This window comes from Schistocerca cancellata, chromosome 3 (genome assembly GCF_023864275.1).
Source record: "Schistocerca cancellata isolate TAMUIC-IGC-003103 chromosome 3, iqSchCanc2.1, whole genome shotgun sequence".
NCBI classification, from domain to species: domain Eukaryota; kingdom Metazoa; phylum Arthropoda; class Insecta; order Orthoptera; family Acrididae; genus Schistocerca; species Schistocerca cancellata.
In genome coordinates this window covers 200,484,543-200,501,012 of record NC_064628.1, presented here as the reverse complement: position 1 = coordinate 200,501,012, position 16,470 = coordinate 200,484,543, and positions in this window count along the sequence as shown.

The window sequence follows — 16,470 nt, the reverse complement described above, 5'->3', positions numbered from 1 at the left end:
CCATTATAGATAAAAGAAACAACATTACAATAAAACAAATATCGTTTTCCATTTAATTTCATAATGTAGGTAACTCAGAAATTTCGGTCATGTGTTTTCGACATGTCATTGAGAGCAACACTCTACTCGGCCTCCCAGCCAGGGAACGCACACGGCCCACATCATTCACTTAGTGCTCTCTGAATTGGCTGGGCCGCAGTGGTTGCTCACCGCTAACCAGAGGAAGGTTATTGGGCAGCTGCGAGTGGCCGTTTTGTGGGTCTTGAAGGCTACAAACACCTGCTGGAATCCACCCGTTAGAGAACAAATCATACGCTGATACAATCAATGTGGTAACCTCTCAATAAAGACCATTAGTAAAAAAAAACTCTTATTCAGAAGAAAAGGTACGTAATTATAATCATTTCCGGTTTACTAACCTTTACACTGCAGATCCTTTTTCTTATCTGTCCTGTATTCCTGCGCAACTCCGCAGTAACACATTTCTCCATCATTAACAGCTGAGCTTCCTGCACCCCTTCTATTAATCGACATCCCACCAGTTGTACATTTTCTTCTTACCACCTTTTCACATTCCCGTGCTACTGTAGTTGATTTTGTTGAAGAAAATGCGTAATCAATATTTGTAAAGTTATTGCATATCACAGTAAATCATTTATTTTTTTTCCTCTTGAAACCATTGTCGTATGGCTTCAGAAATCCACTTCTGCAGCTAACAATTCTGAATGCACTTGTCATTTCACTCTCTGAACATCTGAACCATAAATAATTCTGTTCCTAACTGCTGTTTTATATATTCCTCTGTTTATGTGTTTATTCCAGAGAATTCCATTTAATAGACACCTAGTTTTCCCAAATTTATTCTTTAGCCAACGTACGTGTCTTGTTTCCCTGTATTTGTACCTTTCACTACTAGGTATTTATATTCGTCAGTAGCCACTACTTTTTCCATTCCATCTTCCAATTCCAAAACTTCGGAGTGACAGGCAAGGGTTTGCCAATCAGATATACTTCAAATGACTCAAAACCGATACCTGTTACTTTGTAGTTTAGACACTGGATCATTTAGGGTTAAGGGAAGAAAGTCTCGTGCAAATATTACTTCGTTCTTTGCTTTGTGGGTGATGCAATGTATCAGTATTTCGTTCATAAAAAAATCACTTCTTAAAGAGCCTGTAAAATTACACGCAGAAGGGTACAAACCAAAACACTAATTATATATGAAAAATAATTCAAAATTTAGTCCTGAACACTGGTATTTTTTGGATATATTGGTATTACTTTCCAACTACTGCAATGTATTCGGAATTCCGTGCCGGAACAAGAACGTGCAATATAGTGTATCCGTATAATACAGAGTCGTCATGGAAAAATGGTTCAAATAGCTCTAAGCACTATGGGACTTAACATCTGAGGTCATCAGTCCCCTAGACTTAGAACTACTTAAACCTAACTAACCGAAGGACATCACACACATCCATGCATGACACAGGATTCGAACCTGCGACCGTAGCAGCCGCGGGGTTACAGCCTGAAGCGCCTAGAACCGCTCGGCCACGGCGCCCGACAAGGAAGCATTTATGAATATTCATTACTCTTGAAAGAAAGCTGCTGTCATGCTTTTTTTCTGAAAGCTAAAATTTCACTTGTCAGCAAAGTGCAGACTGTGTCGGTATAGACTGACACATTCAAACCGTGGACTTGGCCTGGAACCCCGAATCTTTGCGTTGGAAGGAATTTCGTGTTAAAGGGTATTGGTGTGGTTCCAAACAGGCACGTAGTTTCGGCTTACCAACTTGTACTGAACTTTTATGCCACGTGACACAACGAGCAAGTATAGACGTGGTACAGTTAGTGACGGCAGACATAAATTTTCAGTTATCAAATTGGAGAAATATTGTTACGTAATTCATTTTTTATTAGTTTACAGGTACATGTCTGCAAACGTAGTACACATGGACATCCCGGCGCCATGGTAGGGTAAGGTCGGATAAGAGTATGCGTCTGGTAAGAGTTGACAGTGGCATTTTCTCTACAATGGCAGCACTGACAGACTACAGAAAACTAACCTGAGTTGTTGCTTCTTTAGTGACGCCATCACATGTAATATTGAAGAACTCTGCCACATTTATTGGTTATAGCAGGTAGATATAAGTTTTTGTTTCAGTTTGTGTAATCTTTAGGTTATGTATTGTAGGCCATACGCAGTGTCTAGGTATGCACTAGAAAATAAAATTATTTGGAAAAAGAATGTACGTTTTGTGAGGAACAAACCTCGGCACTATAAAACGCAGAACAAAGTGCTGCCTACCATCTGTGATATTTTTTTTAACTTTATGGAACATTGTTTAAGAGTACACTGTAACACACGGGGAAAAACTACGTGTGTATTCTTAACCTCCCCAACCCCTTCCCGCTTTGTTGCTAACGCGTTGCTTAAGTGATTTTCATTGGATCAAAAACAAATTTTCTAGTCCATCCGTCGGCAGTTTTATGTTGATAACCAGAATCAGCCACCAATGACCAAAGACAAGTAGTGTATCGATATTACTTTCTCAACTCCATGCATATAGGACAACATGGAAAAGTAAACACGAAAAATAGTTTTCATAGAGAATCTAATGCTGCTTCAATATAATCTCTGCCAATATTTGTACGTGGATAAGAGTACGTAATACGAATAGTTTGAAGGCATAAAAGCCATACGATGCAACCATAGTGGCCACTAAACCATTCCCTGTGATAAAGTAAGAGAGCAGAATAAATGAAGTTAGTGCCGTCAATGACAGATGATGGGTTGCCTGCAAATTTCCAAGGTCAGTGATAGTAATCTGACTGGATGGATCATTAATCACAAATTCACACAACTACATCAGTCAGTTTATTTAACACGATCAGTTTTCGCCAGCCAGTGGCTACCACCACGATACGTCTGCGTGCGGGATCGTCGACTGCAAAGGAAAAAGTAATTTACACATTAAGTAATTTCAACAGTCACCATTTAATGTCTTTAGGAAGTATTCAGTATGGTGAAATACTGTAAAGTTTGTTTCAAAACTTTAACTTCAGTAGATGAAAACTAAATCCTCCCTCCATCTGAGAACTGGCAGCCAAATATGCGTCCGAACTTGAGAGCTGAGAGGCCGCACTGCCATGCTGGGTCACGGCCGCAGCAACGGTTCCACCTCCACCCCCTGTCGTGTTATTTGCTAAGTGCAGTTGCACATTACGGTGTGGCTTCCGAGTTTTCAAATAGCACCGACAGCTGCCCTCCAGTCTCATTCGTTTGCTGATCCTAGGTACATCCACTTCACACTTAGTAGTGTTGTCTTCCATCTCCTCGTGAGTAGCCTTGTATTAAGACCGTCCAATATGGTTTAAATTATTCGTGATAGAAAGCTTACAGCAACCATTTTGGTGGCACAATGCAATCACTTCACTTGCACTGTGATTTTCCGACACCGTGATTCCACAACGGTTATCCAGAGTAGTCCCTTATCGCAAAGAAAGAGAGCGGTATGAAATTACTTTAGTATAGTTTGTCGTTCGGCCGCTGTCTCCGTATTCGTATCACAGAGTCTGCTTGATTCGTTTTGACTGAAAATTGCTCGCCCTCTAAAGGGACTGGACATATTCTCTTTTATTAATTATGTGTCAATGTTCTTTATATTTAATTCCTTGTTGTACAGCAAGGTGCGTACTAACCAAGGCACTCAGAATCGTTAGCGCACGACATGAAACACTGCGACATGACCATCACGTTTTTAACGTTATCTGTAATATATTCAAAGTTATTCGTATTCAGTGACTATCATTCATCTATAACATTACCATTGTCCTTTTCTTTTAAATTAAACTTCCACTTAGGAGGTGAAACGCTGGACTTCACGGCCCAGGGACAGAAGATAAACAAATGAGTGTAACTTCCTGTATGGTAGGGAAATATTGAAAGGCAGAACGGTCATCCATTCCAACCGCAGACATTTACAAGCACCCATGACATTTCCCAGAATTATCAAACGGGACAGTGGTTTTTTTCTCGAAAAGAGCAAGAGCCTACACTGGCTAGCTGTTTCTCGTAAACTACAGCACGTTTTTGCTAAATGCTGTAAAGATCTGCAGCACTATTACGGCCGCGTGCGAATATAGACACCTTGGTTTGTAGCAGAGTCGCTGAACACCGGACTCCGTCAGTGCCAATGTCAGGTTTCCCGTGTCTGCTCGGGGCAATCGAGTCAGAGGTTCCCTTGATCCCTCCAGGATATTGGATTTCTAGAGGATAGGACACCTCTCGCTATCGGCGCGCGATCAAAGGCAAACGCTGCGTCTGCACCGGCGCTCCTGAGTGAAGCTGCGATCTCGCTCTTCTGTTATCCTTGATGATTTTCGAACCTGCTCTGTACGTAGTTTAGCACCAGGGACGCTGACGTCGTCCTCTACATTCCACTACCGTAAATTTTATTGAAATGTGAATAAGAAACTAACTGAATGTGCAGAAGAATGTGCTAACACTCAATTTTGTAAATATTAATCTGTTCACCACGTGCTGGTAACAAGTACTTCCACTTTTACTTCTAGAAAATGCTGTCTGCTATGCGAACTGTATTTCTTTTTTCTTGTTGCATTCGTGTTCTCGTCTTCGTGCATTGCTAAATAGAGTCAAAAAAATTATATTTAATGACATCTACAGAAGTAGTTTGGAAGATACGTTCTAAAAAAAAAGTCGTGACCGACAATCTCTTGCACAAATCTGTCAAGTAAATAATAAGGGCTGGTTTTGCAGAGGTCTTCACAGATAACGACCATCAAATCAAAGTCGAATACAGTGAATACTGAGGAAAGTTTTACATGATTTATGTAAATGTCACAAGATAATTAGAAGAAATGGTGAAGAGGTCATTCTATAATAATACATTACCCGAAGAAAATGGTGCTGTTGTTCTAAACAAGAACATTAGGTCTTTTAGGAGATATACAGCGATATGAAGATGTACTTGTATGTTTACGGAAAGAAATGTAGTTTGCAAGCAGTTCTTCCAAGGAATAGATGAAAGAATAGGTACTGCATCAAAGAAAAAGGTTTCAGGGCAAGAATTTTCGGTGCAGTAAGTATGTATGGGTGGTAAAAAAACATGGCATGTAGAAATCCAACAATGTAAAGCGTAGAAACACTGCTGATAAAACTCATAAAGGGAAGAAAGGGAAAGCGAACTATGTCCGACTAGTGAGATCGGCTGACGTGTCATCTGTCTCTGGAAATATAAGAGAACAGTAGAATAATCCCGTTTATCTCAAATTCTTTGAAAGGAATAAATTTATATTCAGCCAAATAAAATGTTGAAAGTAACGAGTACATTTCGAAAAATCACTTACGTAAGACCGAAGGTCGTACTTCTACTCGACAGATATCTGTATGAGAAGTTTGCAGTCAAAAGAATTATTATTGTATTATTCTTATATGTTTTCGTTAGTTTTATTATTGTTCAACACTGTTGCATTTTTTTCTATATATTCCTCACATTGACAGAATGGTAACGATGTCACTTATTGCGCTGTAATTGTGTTCCTCAAGAATCCAGTATTAGAAGAATACTGAGAGTAATTTTAATATACTGGTCTGCTACTGCGATTCAGCAAACGCTGACTGCCTTCGTTGCTTAGTGAGAGATGCAACAAATCTCCGTTGTTAAACGTAACGCTTCCCCTTACGGTTTAGGTAGAAGAAAGGGCTCTGTAACCCGATTTCGCGATCGAGTGTGTGACATCTGCACCATTTGGCTAAGTTATATTACGAAGTTGATGACGAAAGTGGTCAAAATTGGAATTAGGCAAAATAGTTTTCCAAGAATGTGTTTCGCTTGTAACTGCAAATACGCAACCGTAATTAGTAGTGTACAGATCAACAGCTAGCTGTAGTTCACCAGTATGCTTAAAATTTCTGAGGTAGAACGCCTACATCAGTGGTTCTGACGCGAAATATATATTGTAGCCTCGATCACTAAAGAGTGACAAATTCACATACATTCTGAAATTAATGGAAACGTTGCATAAATCTGTGGTATGGCATCGTGCTGAACGTCTGCTTCTCTTTAATAACAATGAGACATACAGACGCCTACAAAGTCCAATGCTGGGTGACTACTGTGAATGACACGGAGATACGACACTTAGCAGAGTTTAGAAGAGGCCTCGTTGTCGGGCTCCATTTGGTGGCTGGTCGGCTCACACCGTAACCAGATTTGTTGGGCATTCAGGTGTGAGAGTGGCCCGTTTGCAGGACTGAATGGGAACGTGGGTGCAAGTCTTCAAGGTTCTGGTACACTACGTCTGACCACCACAAGGGATCATCGCCGTATCTTACATCAAGCACACCGTAACTCCATTACTTCTGCGCTTGATATTCGAGAGCAAGTAATGGCATCCCTGCACTAACAATAGCCGTATTAGTGAATTATCATCCTATGCGTAGACAGTCATTAACACCACAACAAAACAGGCTTTGTTTCCAGTGGTGCCATGAATGGGAAACATGTACTGCTGATGAATGGTGTCGCACTGTGTTTAACTACCCAAGAGGACCATCGTCGGTGGGTATGGCAACGAACTGGGCCGATTCTTTTTCTGTGTGCCTCAATTGTTCTCTCTCATGCCACACTATCGTGACACCATTCTTCATCGGAACAATGCTCATCGAACATGGCAGTTGTCTGTGAACTGACTGCATTATGAAACTTCCTGGCAGATTAAAACTCTGTGCCCGACCGAGACTCGGACTCGGGACCTTTGCCTTTCGCGGGCACGTGCCCTACCATCTGAGCTACCGAAGCACGACTCACGCCCGGTACTCACAGCTTTACTCCCGAGTTCGAGTCTCGGTCGGGCACACAGTTTTAATCTGCCAGGAAGTATCATATCAGCGCACACTCCGCTGCAGAGTGAAAATCTCATTCTGGAAACATCCCCCAGGCTGTGGCTAAGCCATGTCTCCGCAATATCTTTTCTTTCAGGAGTGCTAGTTCTGCATGGTTCGCAGGAGAGCTTCTGTAAAGTTTGGAAGGTAGGAGACGAGGTACTGGCAGAAGTAAAGCTGTGAGTACCGGGCGTGAGTCGTGCTTCGGTAGGTCAGATGGTAGAGCACTTGCCCGCGAAAGGCAAAGGTCCCGAGTTCGCGTCTCGGTCGGGCACACAGTTTTAATCTGCCAGGAAGTTTCATATCAGCGCACACTCCGCTGCAGAGTGAAAATCTCATTCTGGCTGCATTATGTTGAGGTACTCCAATGGCCAGTGAGACCCGCACAGCTGGCCCCGCTAAGCCTTGTGTGCGACCAGCTGGAGAGTCAACTCTGGTCACATTGGCCAGTACCCAGGATGTGGAGGAACAGTTCCAGCAGTTGTAGGTCAGCTTTCGTTACGAGAGGCTACAACGGATTTCTGACATCCGTTCCAACTGAATCACTGACTGCATCCAAACCAGAGGCGGGGCAACATCGTACTGATAACTGAGCTCATACTACTAGGATATTCGGTTACGGTTCTCGCTAAATTATAGCGGACAATGTGATACATTTTCTGACGTACGTAGAAGGAACACACCGTCATATATGGAACTTTAAGAAAATTAACAACAGCGACAAGAAGTACTGTCCAGCCCTCAAGGCAAGAATTTGAGCAGAAGACTTCCTTGCTGTACCTGATCTAAGAGAGATTCTTTCAATTACCATAGAAAAAAGGATGTAGTTCTACTTTACGAAATCGAAGACGGTGTCATAATAAGACAGTTACTTCATTTTCCTGCCGTCTTCGGACTGGTTTCTAGGTCTGTCTTTCCCTAGAGCTTTTACCGTCATCAACTCCCTCAGTATGAAGAAAGGTAATGCTTGATGTTTTAACACATGTCCTTTATCAATGTTTTCCAAATGTCCGTCTTCTCTCTGTTTCTGCGGAGATCTTATTTGATATCGTCCGTCATCATTCTACAGCTGCACATCACACATTTTGAATCTTTGAACGGACATCTTTTCTCCTACATATCTACGCTTGCTATCTTCGGAATTGTGTGAATAATATTTTTCCAGGAGTCTGATTATCATAGATTCCAAAAGCAACTCCACAAGCATTTCGTTATCACTTTCCCCACTGTGCCTTCCGCCTTATTTGATCTCAAGTATTACGAAACACTTAATCTGATACTCTTTTGTATCGAATCTCATTTAGTCTTCTATAACGTCTTCAGACGGTTGCTCCCACTCATAGAGGTCTTCGATATACTGTTTCCACATATCCAATCTCTCCTCCGCGTTAACAGTAGAACTCCTCTTGCACTCTTAATGTTGACGACCATTTCTACCTCTATCTCTTCGCATTCCTCCTGCAGCCATTTCGCCTTGGATTTCTTGTACTTTCTCGTTTATTTCATTCGTAAGTTGTTTATGTTGTTGTATATCATGTCTCTATAAGAAGGACACGGATCCATTTTCAATTCAGCTAGTAAAAAGTTCTATTTTACGAGGGACACTCAATAGGTAATGCAATACACATTTTTTTTCTGAGAGCACATGGGTTTTATTCAGGATTCAGACATACCATGGTACTCTCCACTCTTTCGGCTACAAATTCTTATTTTGCAACACGATTTCTTTTCAGTTCGACGGCCTAACTCCACCATACCGGGAGGGCTTATATGTCCGTGTGATACAACGTTACTGGTCAACGCCGTAGCCAACATTTTGCTGCATCAGTAATCTCCCCATCATCCCGGAGAACGCATCCTTAAGTAGGCCAAATGGTTGGGAGGCTGAAGGTTCGAGATCCACGCTGTAGAGTGGATGAGGGGGAACAGTCCAATGAAGTTCTGTGAGTTCGCCTCGGATGCGCAGACGTGTATGAGGATTTACGTTGTCATGGTGAAGGAGACCTCCATTTGCATTTTTGTGGCCACGAACACGCTGAAGTCGTTTCGTCAATATCCTGTGGGAGGCAGAATGTACACTACTGGCCATTACAATTGCTACACCACGAAGATGACGTGCTCAAGACGCGAAATTTAACCGACAGAAGCTTTGATATGCAAATGATTAGCTTTTCAGAGAATTCACACAAGGTTTGCGCCGGTGGCGAAACCTACAACGTGGTGACATGAGGAAAGTTTCTAACCGATTTCTCATACACAAACAGCAGTTGACCGCCTGGTGAAACGTTGTTGTGATGCCTCGTGTAAGGAGGAAAAATGCGTACCATCACCTTTCCGACTTTGATAAAGATCGGATTGTAGCCTATGGCGATTGCGGTTTATCGTATCGCGACATTGCTGCTCGCGTTGGTCAAGATCCAATGACTGTTAGCAGTATATAGAATCAATGGGTTCAGGAGGGTAATACGGAACGCCGTGCTGGATCCCAACGGCCTCGTATCACTAGCAGTCGAGATGATAGGCATCTTATCCGCATGGCTGTAACGGATCGTGCAGCCACGTCTCGATCCCTGAGTCAACAGATGGGGACGTTTGCAAGACTACAACCACCTGCATGAACAGTTCAGCTTGGAGACCATGGCTGGGGTTACCCTTGACGCTGCATCACAGACAGGAGCGCCTGCGATGGTGTACTCAACGTCGAACCTGGGTGCACGAATGGCAAAACGTCATTTCTTTGGATGAATGCAGGTTCTGTTTACAGTATCATGATGGTCGCATCCGTGTTTGGCGACATCGCGGTGAACGCACATTGGCAGCGTGTATTCGTCATCGCCATACTGGCGTATCACCCGGCGTGATGGTATGGGGTGCTATTGGTTACACGTCTCGGTCACCTCTAGTTCGTATTGATGGCACTTTGAACAGTGGACGTTACATTTGAGATGTGTTACGACCCGTGGCTCTACCCTTCATTCGATCCCTGAGGAACCCTACATTTCAGCAGGGTAATGCACGATCGCATGTTGCAGGTCCTGTACGGGCCTTTCTGGATACAGAAAATGTTCGACTGCTGCCCTGGCCGGCACATTCTCCAGATCTGTCACCATTTGAAAACGTCTGGTCAATGGTTGCTGAGCAACTGGCTCGTCACAATACGCCAGTCACTACTCTTGATGAACTGTGGTATCGTGTTGAAGCTGCATGGTCAGCTGTACCTGTATACGCCATCCAAGCTCTGTTTGACTCAATGCCCAGGCGTATCAAGGCCGTTATTATAGCCAGAGGGTGTTGTTCTGGGTACTGATTCCTCAGGATGTATGCACCCAGATTGCGTGAAAATGTAATCACAAGTCAGTTCCAGTATAATACATTTGTCCAACGAATATCCGTTTATCATCTGCATTTCTTGTTGGTGTAGTAATTCTAATGGCCAGTAGTGTATTTTAGAGTTGACCCGTCAGCAAGGTGGAGACATCAAAGAGAATAACCCCTTCAGAGTCCCTGAAGACGGTCGCCGTGATTTTCCTGGTTGAGGACGTGGTTTTGAACTTTTCCTTCTGAGGTCTGATGCTGTGATGCTACACCATGGATTGCCGTTTTCTTTCCGGTTTGAACCCACGGTTTATCGCCTGTGACGACATTCGACAAAACATTGTCATGATCAGCGCAAGCAATTTCGCGCAGCTGGTCCTTTGTTGCCCCTAAAGGTCTTCTGTTAGGCAGTGAGGAGCCCAGTACCGCAACTGGTGGGCGAGTGTGTCAGCATTACCAACAGAGACGTCCAGTTGTGCAGGGAGGTGTTCGATTGTGGGCCTTCGATAGCCTCGAATGAGAGGGTCCGCACGTTCCAACGTGCAGGTGTTACAGCAACCGGCTGGCACGTGCGAGATCGTACAAGTTCGCGCGATGTTGTTGCGATGATGATAGACGCCTCACTCAATGATTCACTGCTTTTTCTTTTCACAGCCAGGTCTCCACTGATATTCTACAAAAACGCGTGAATATCTGCGATGCTCTGGTTTTCCTCTAAAAGAGACTCAGTGACAACTCTCTGTCTGGAACACACTTCCGTTAAAGACACTATTTTGAAGCCTACGTATAGTGCCGCCACTAACCGCAGCTTCATGAAACTCTAGGGTCTGAAGCGGTAATATTCCCCGATGTCCCACAGCAAATTCGCATTTTTTCGAAAGAAATTGGCCGAGAAAGAATATGTGTTGCATTACTTATTGAATACCCCTTCTAGTAACGTGAATATACCTTTAAACGCAGCTCCCTTCAGAATAACGACAAACATGCATTCCAAGGACAAGTAATTGTACGGACAGTGTTTAACCGGTATATTACGAGGTTCAGCGACAATGGAGTTGGCGGACAGAGAGGGACTGCAAGTTCGGCCGGTCCACTGGCCATTTCATTTCGGCTGCGCTCTCTGACCGCCGGGTAATTTGGTTGGCTTAATCACGTAATGGAGTGGAGCCGCGCGGCTGCGGCCGGCTGCGCCCGGCGCTGTTGCGCTGCCGGAATTCGAGACGTGAGCGACGGAGGCGAACGCACGTCTGGCGGAGCGCGGCAGCAACACGCACTTGACGGCGAGGGCGAGCGCGCCCGAAGCCTGAAAACAACCGCACACACCGACACGAAACGTACCGAACAGCCACAACCTACCTGCATAACTCAATAACACACTTACTGCATTCCGCAGGGGTCAGGGGGAGGAATTCGCCGATTGTTTTCTACACATAGATGAAGTTTCTGATGAACAAACTAGGTAATTGCTGATTTACAGGGGGCCTTGTTTGACCAAATGAAACGAGCTGAAATGCGTCGGATCAAGCGTGATCAAAAAAATTCAAGTATTCTGGTAATTTCTGTAATACTGACACAGACTGAGGAGAAGGACAGAAGCTTTATGAATTACAAGGACACTGAATTGTTTCGATATCTTTTGTGTAATAACATTAAGAGGTGATAGCTAACATCTTGAGTAGCTCCACAACCGTAGCCTCTGCCATTAGTTTATAGTGGCTTACGGACTGTATCTTTACGTAGATTTAGGTTCTTGTCTGATAAAATTACTTTGGCACCTTATTACTAACTGATAGCTTTATCGAGTGTTACATTTAAAAAAGATAAACTCATGAAGTGATGTTCAATAAAACACGAGTCTCTTGTTAAAAGTACAAACGGATAAGTTCACAAACGGCTACATCTACGTTTTGCCGGTACCGGTATCAAATGTAAAATTTGTGCCCTTTTACAAGATTACACAGATGTCGCGAATTAGTTAAATAACGTTAAACACGACCACGATATAATAGTGACGATAGACATAAGAGTTCAGTTCGTGCTAGCGTCACACATACACGACACTGTGTTACTATTGACACCCTGGTTCTCATTTACGTAATTAAACTGCAGAGACAGCCATCTTACTGTTTATCTGGTCAATTCTTACGGCATTCTTCTGGCGCTTCGTCGTCTGAATTGGTTCAAAAATTAAGTTGTTGATCGAATTAAGGAAACAGTGAACTGTATTTATTTTTGTCGCGTTTTCGTTCGACTGCCATCCATTAACTTGTGCAATTATACTAGGAATTACATAAAAATTAAGTTATGAGTGAAACTTCCTGGCAGATTCAAACTGTGTGCCGGAAACATCCCCTAGGCTGTGGCTAAGCCATGTCTCCGCAATATCCTTTCCTTCAGGAGTGATAGTTCTGCAAGGTTTGCAGGAGAGCTTCTGTAAAGTTTGGAAGGTAGGAGACGAGTTACTGGCAGAAGTAAATGGGGAGGACGGGGCATGAGTCGTGCTTGGGTAGCTCAGGTGGTAACAAAACGACTACCGCCGACGTGAGATGTATACCAACTCTTACTGCGCCGGTGCCCCAGGAACACCCTGGAAAAGAAGTACCCAGACAAGAACTGGCGACAGATATGGCGCGTTATACGGAACGTTTACCTCCCAACGTCGGTACGCTCAACATGGTATGTGGTGGTAAATAGGAAGTTCGCAACGAATCAACTGCGGCACGCGATTCATTTGGCAGACACTCCACTAAGTTTAAGCTGCGCAACAGTAGACACTGATGAACATCGTTTAGCATGTAGTGGGACGGCTCCAGTCTGGCAATTGGCACAACAGATATTGGCGTTCCTGTTACTCTCCGCCCCTCACACAATTTTATCAGACACACTTTTCTTCCCCCAAGAATCTCATTTTCTGGTCCAAAAAATCAATGCACTGACATGAGTACGGGGAATGGTGGTGGACTACGTCTATAACGAATCGTAAAAGGACAAAATGGATTTTTGGCATTTTCTCCTTGATGGACACACGAAGCTGCAACAGCATAAGAAATATGGGCAAGACTTCGCTAATTACTTGTGACTTACATTTACCGACCCGCCGGCCAGATGGGGTGTGCCGGATGAGAGATGGATAGACAAAGTAGCCGAGATAGACGTCGATCACACTAATTGACCCCAAGTTTTATTCATTTTCTTAATTAATTAATTTTCTAATTAGCCACTATTTGTCAACATTTGGACATTGTAGACACTATTTATGCGGTAGTACAACAAAAGGTATGTTAGCAAAGGTAGTAAGTCTGACATTGGGAAAAAAACGAGGTGGTAGAGCACTTGCCGCGAAAGGCAAAGGTCCCGAGTTCGAGTCTCGGACCGGCACACAGTTTTAATCTGCCAGGAAGTTTCATATCAGCGAACACTCCACTGCAGAGTGAAAATCTCATTCTGGAAGTTATGAATGGTATGGTAATCGAACTCAGAACGCGAGAAAGAATTTTTTACGAGATTTTTGAAATGGCGTTATTTGAAAGCAACTCAACTCTTAGTCCAGTTCTGATCACCTCTGCGGAATTATAAATTCTTTGCGGTAGAACAAAGACTCGCCTTGACAGCTCCACGGCGAGTTCTATGGATGACGTCATTCTTCCGGTCTACACCAAAAGAGAACTTTCGTGTCGTTTTGTAAATATCCCTCGTTCACATCACAATAAGACAGATTGTCTCAACATGTTGGTTGCGGATAGACAAACTATATAAAGTACAATAAATTACAGGTTCCAGAGTAAATAATAAATCTGAGCATCGAGACTGGACCCTGGCAGCACGTATGCGGCACTAAAAGTACAGAAAACTGTTCTAGTTTATTTATTAAACTGTGATAAGGAAAAATACAAATACGTCAGTTTGTTAGAAAGTAATACTGCGATGCTCTCATCTTGTGAGACACTGTTTTCTATGCCCATACATTCGGCGCTCCCTCTACACGGTACGTGAAGGTTTTGGAAGATAATATCTTTCCCGTTATCCAATGTGACCCTGATTTCGACAAGATGTGGTGAAAGACGGAGCTTGACTCCATCGAAGCAGAAGAATGATGTCCTGGACCAGCACTCTGGGGGCAGCATTCTGGCTCTGGGGTATCCAGAGGCCACTTGCATGGGCCTCGATTGGCCGGATCTTAACTCGTCCGACTCCTTTATGTGGGGCTGTATTAAAGACAAGGTGAACAGCAATAACCCCAAAACCTTTGCTGAACTGAAAATACCCATTCAGGTGATCATCGAAAGCATCGATGTTCCGACACTTCAGCGGGTCACGGGTCACTATTCCTCTGCGTCACATCATAGCCAATGATGGCAGTGATATCGAATACGTCATAACCTAAATCTGAATACCTGTAGTGACGCTTACATGTTGAATAAAGTGTTTGCTCGCCGTTGTTTATAAGTAATTTACGTTTTTTTCATGTAGTACAATAATTGTGACCCCATATGGTCAAATGCCTCTACGGGAGGATATGCCAGCATGCGCAAGAAGAAAACACGTTAAGTGAGGACGCTTACGTTCCTATTAAACTTCAAAGGCACTGCGACTGTTCCAGAATTTCAGACTGTGGACAGGATGTTCCCCTCGGCCCAGGCTCACTGTATGTATGGAGTTAGCGATGGTACGAGAGAGGATTACAGCTCCACTTTTTTATTAGTTGTTCTGTGCAATGATGTGACTGGAATTAAGTTGACAGTCTAACAGTCAGGACTATGGAAATTAGTTCACAGATATAAGTTATTCGGCAGAAGAAGAAGTTCACTAGTTTACAGAAGAACATGTCGGTAGAATCAGTTGAGAATAATCCTCGAACTTTTGTTAACCTGTCTGATAAGGATTTCAATGAAGTTGAAATTTGAATTTGTGTTCTGGCCAAAGGAGTCAATTTTGCTGTGACGCCTTCGAAAGTACACATGGAGCGTGCTATAGCAAATATTGAAGCAGGGATCCATCAGCTTCCGCAGCAGTCGGGCGATGTAATTAGAATGGAAGCGGCTAGAATTTAAGGTACATGTAAGCCACCTAACAGTATCTGTCGCATTCACAAGGGAAGGCGTTGAGGGATGTCAATGCAGATAAAAGATTGCTAGTCTTACCGCAGACAAGGGTGATGCCATTGTCCTGACGAGGAGTGAGAACTGTCCTGAAAAGATCAATAATAAATAGGATCCCTCCACTTTCATTTTATCCATACTGGATGAGAGGTCGTGGTTGTGAATGTCAATGTTAAAAAATTTATCGTCTCAACCACTTGTTTATAGTGTAAAACACTAAGATTAACGCGTTTCGGAAGTCAAGCTTCCATCATCAGAATAATAAAAAGTAAAAGAACCTGTTAACACTCGCTAAAATGGAGCATGCACAAGGCACAATAAAATTGATAATGAAATTAAAACATCGTGGCTACGACCATGGAGATGCACCTTGGAAGACACGGCTGCAAAAAGGAAAGTAGCCACGATGTTTTAATTTCATTATCAATTTTATTGTGCCTGGTGCATGTTCCATTTTAGCGAGTTTTAACAGGTTCTTTTACTTTTTATGATTCCGATGACGGAAGCTTGACTTCCGAAACGCGTCAATTTTAGTGTTTTACACTATAAACAAGTGGTTGAGCCGATAAAATTTTAACAAGGATCCCTCCAATTATAAAAACTTCAGAAAGATCTGACCACAAAGTTTTTAAAACTCACTTATCGATTGGTGAAAAATGTCTTCACTCTCCTCTGACGATAAGAAGCTAGCACCATAGGCTCTGTGGAATATCCAAGGTGCGCAAAACACAGATTCCCTTGAGGCCTATTGTGAGTGCTATAAGGCCTCCCACCCATGAATTAGCTAGACACCTTGTCTCCTTGCTGCAACCTTATGTTGGTGGAACTATCAGTCACACAAAAAAATTCATTTTACTGACAAATTAAATGAAATGCATGTGGGCCAAGATGACATCCTCTTTAGTTTTGAAGTGTGCCGTTATTTACCATGATTCCGAAACGTGTTCAAAATAATGTTCAAATATGTGTGAAATCGTATGGGACTTAACTGCTAAGGTCATCAGTCCCTAAGCGTACACACCACTTAACCTAAATTATCCTAAAGACAAACACACACACCCATGCCCGAGGGAGGACTCGAACCTCCGACGGGACCAGCCGCACAGTCCATGACTGCAACGCCCCAGACTGCTCAGCTAAACCCGC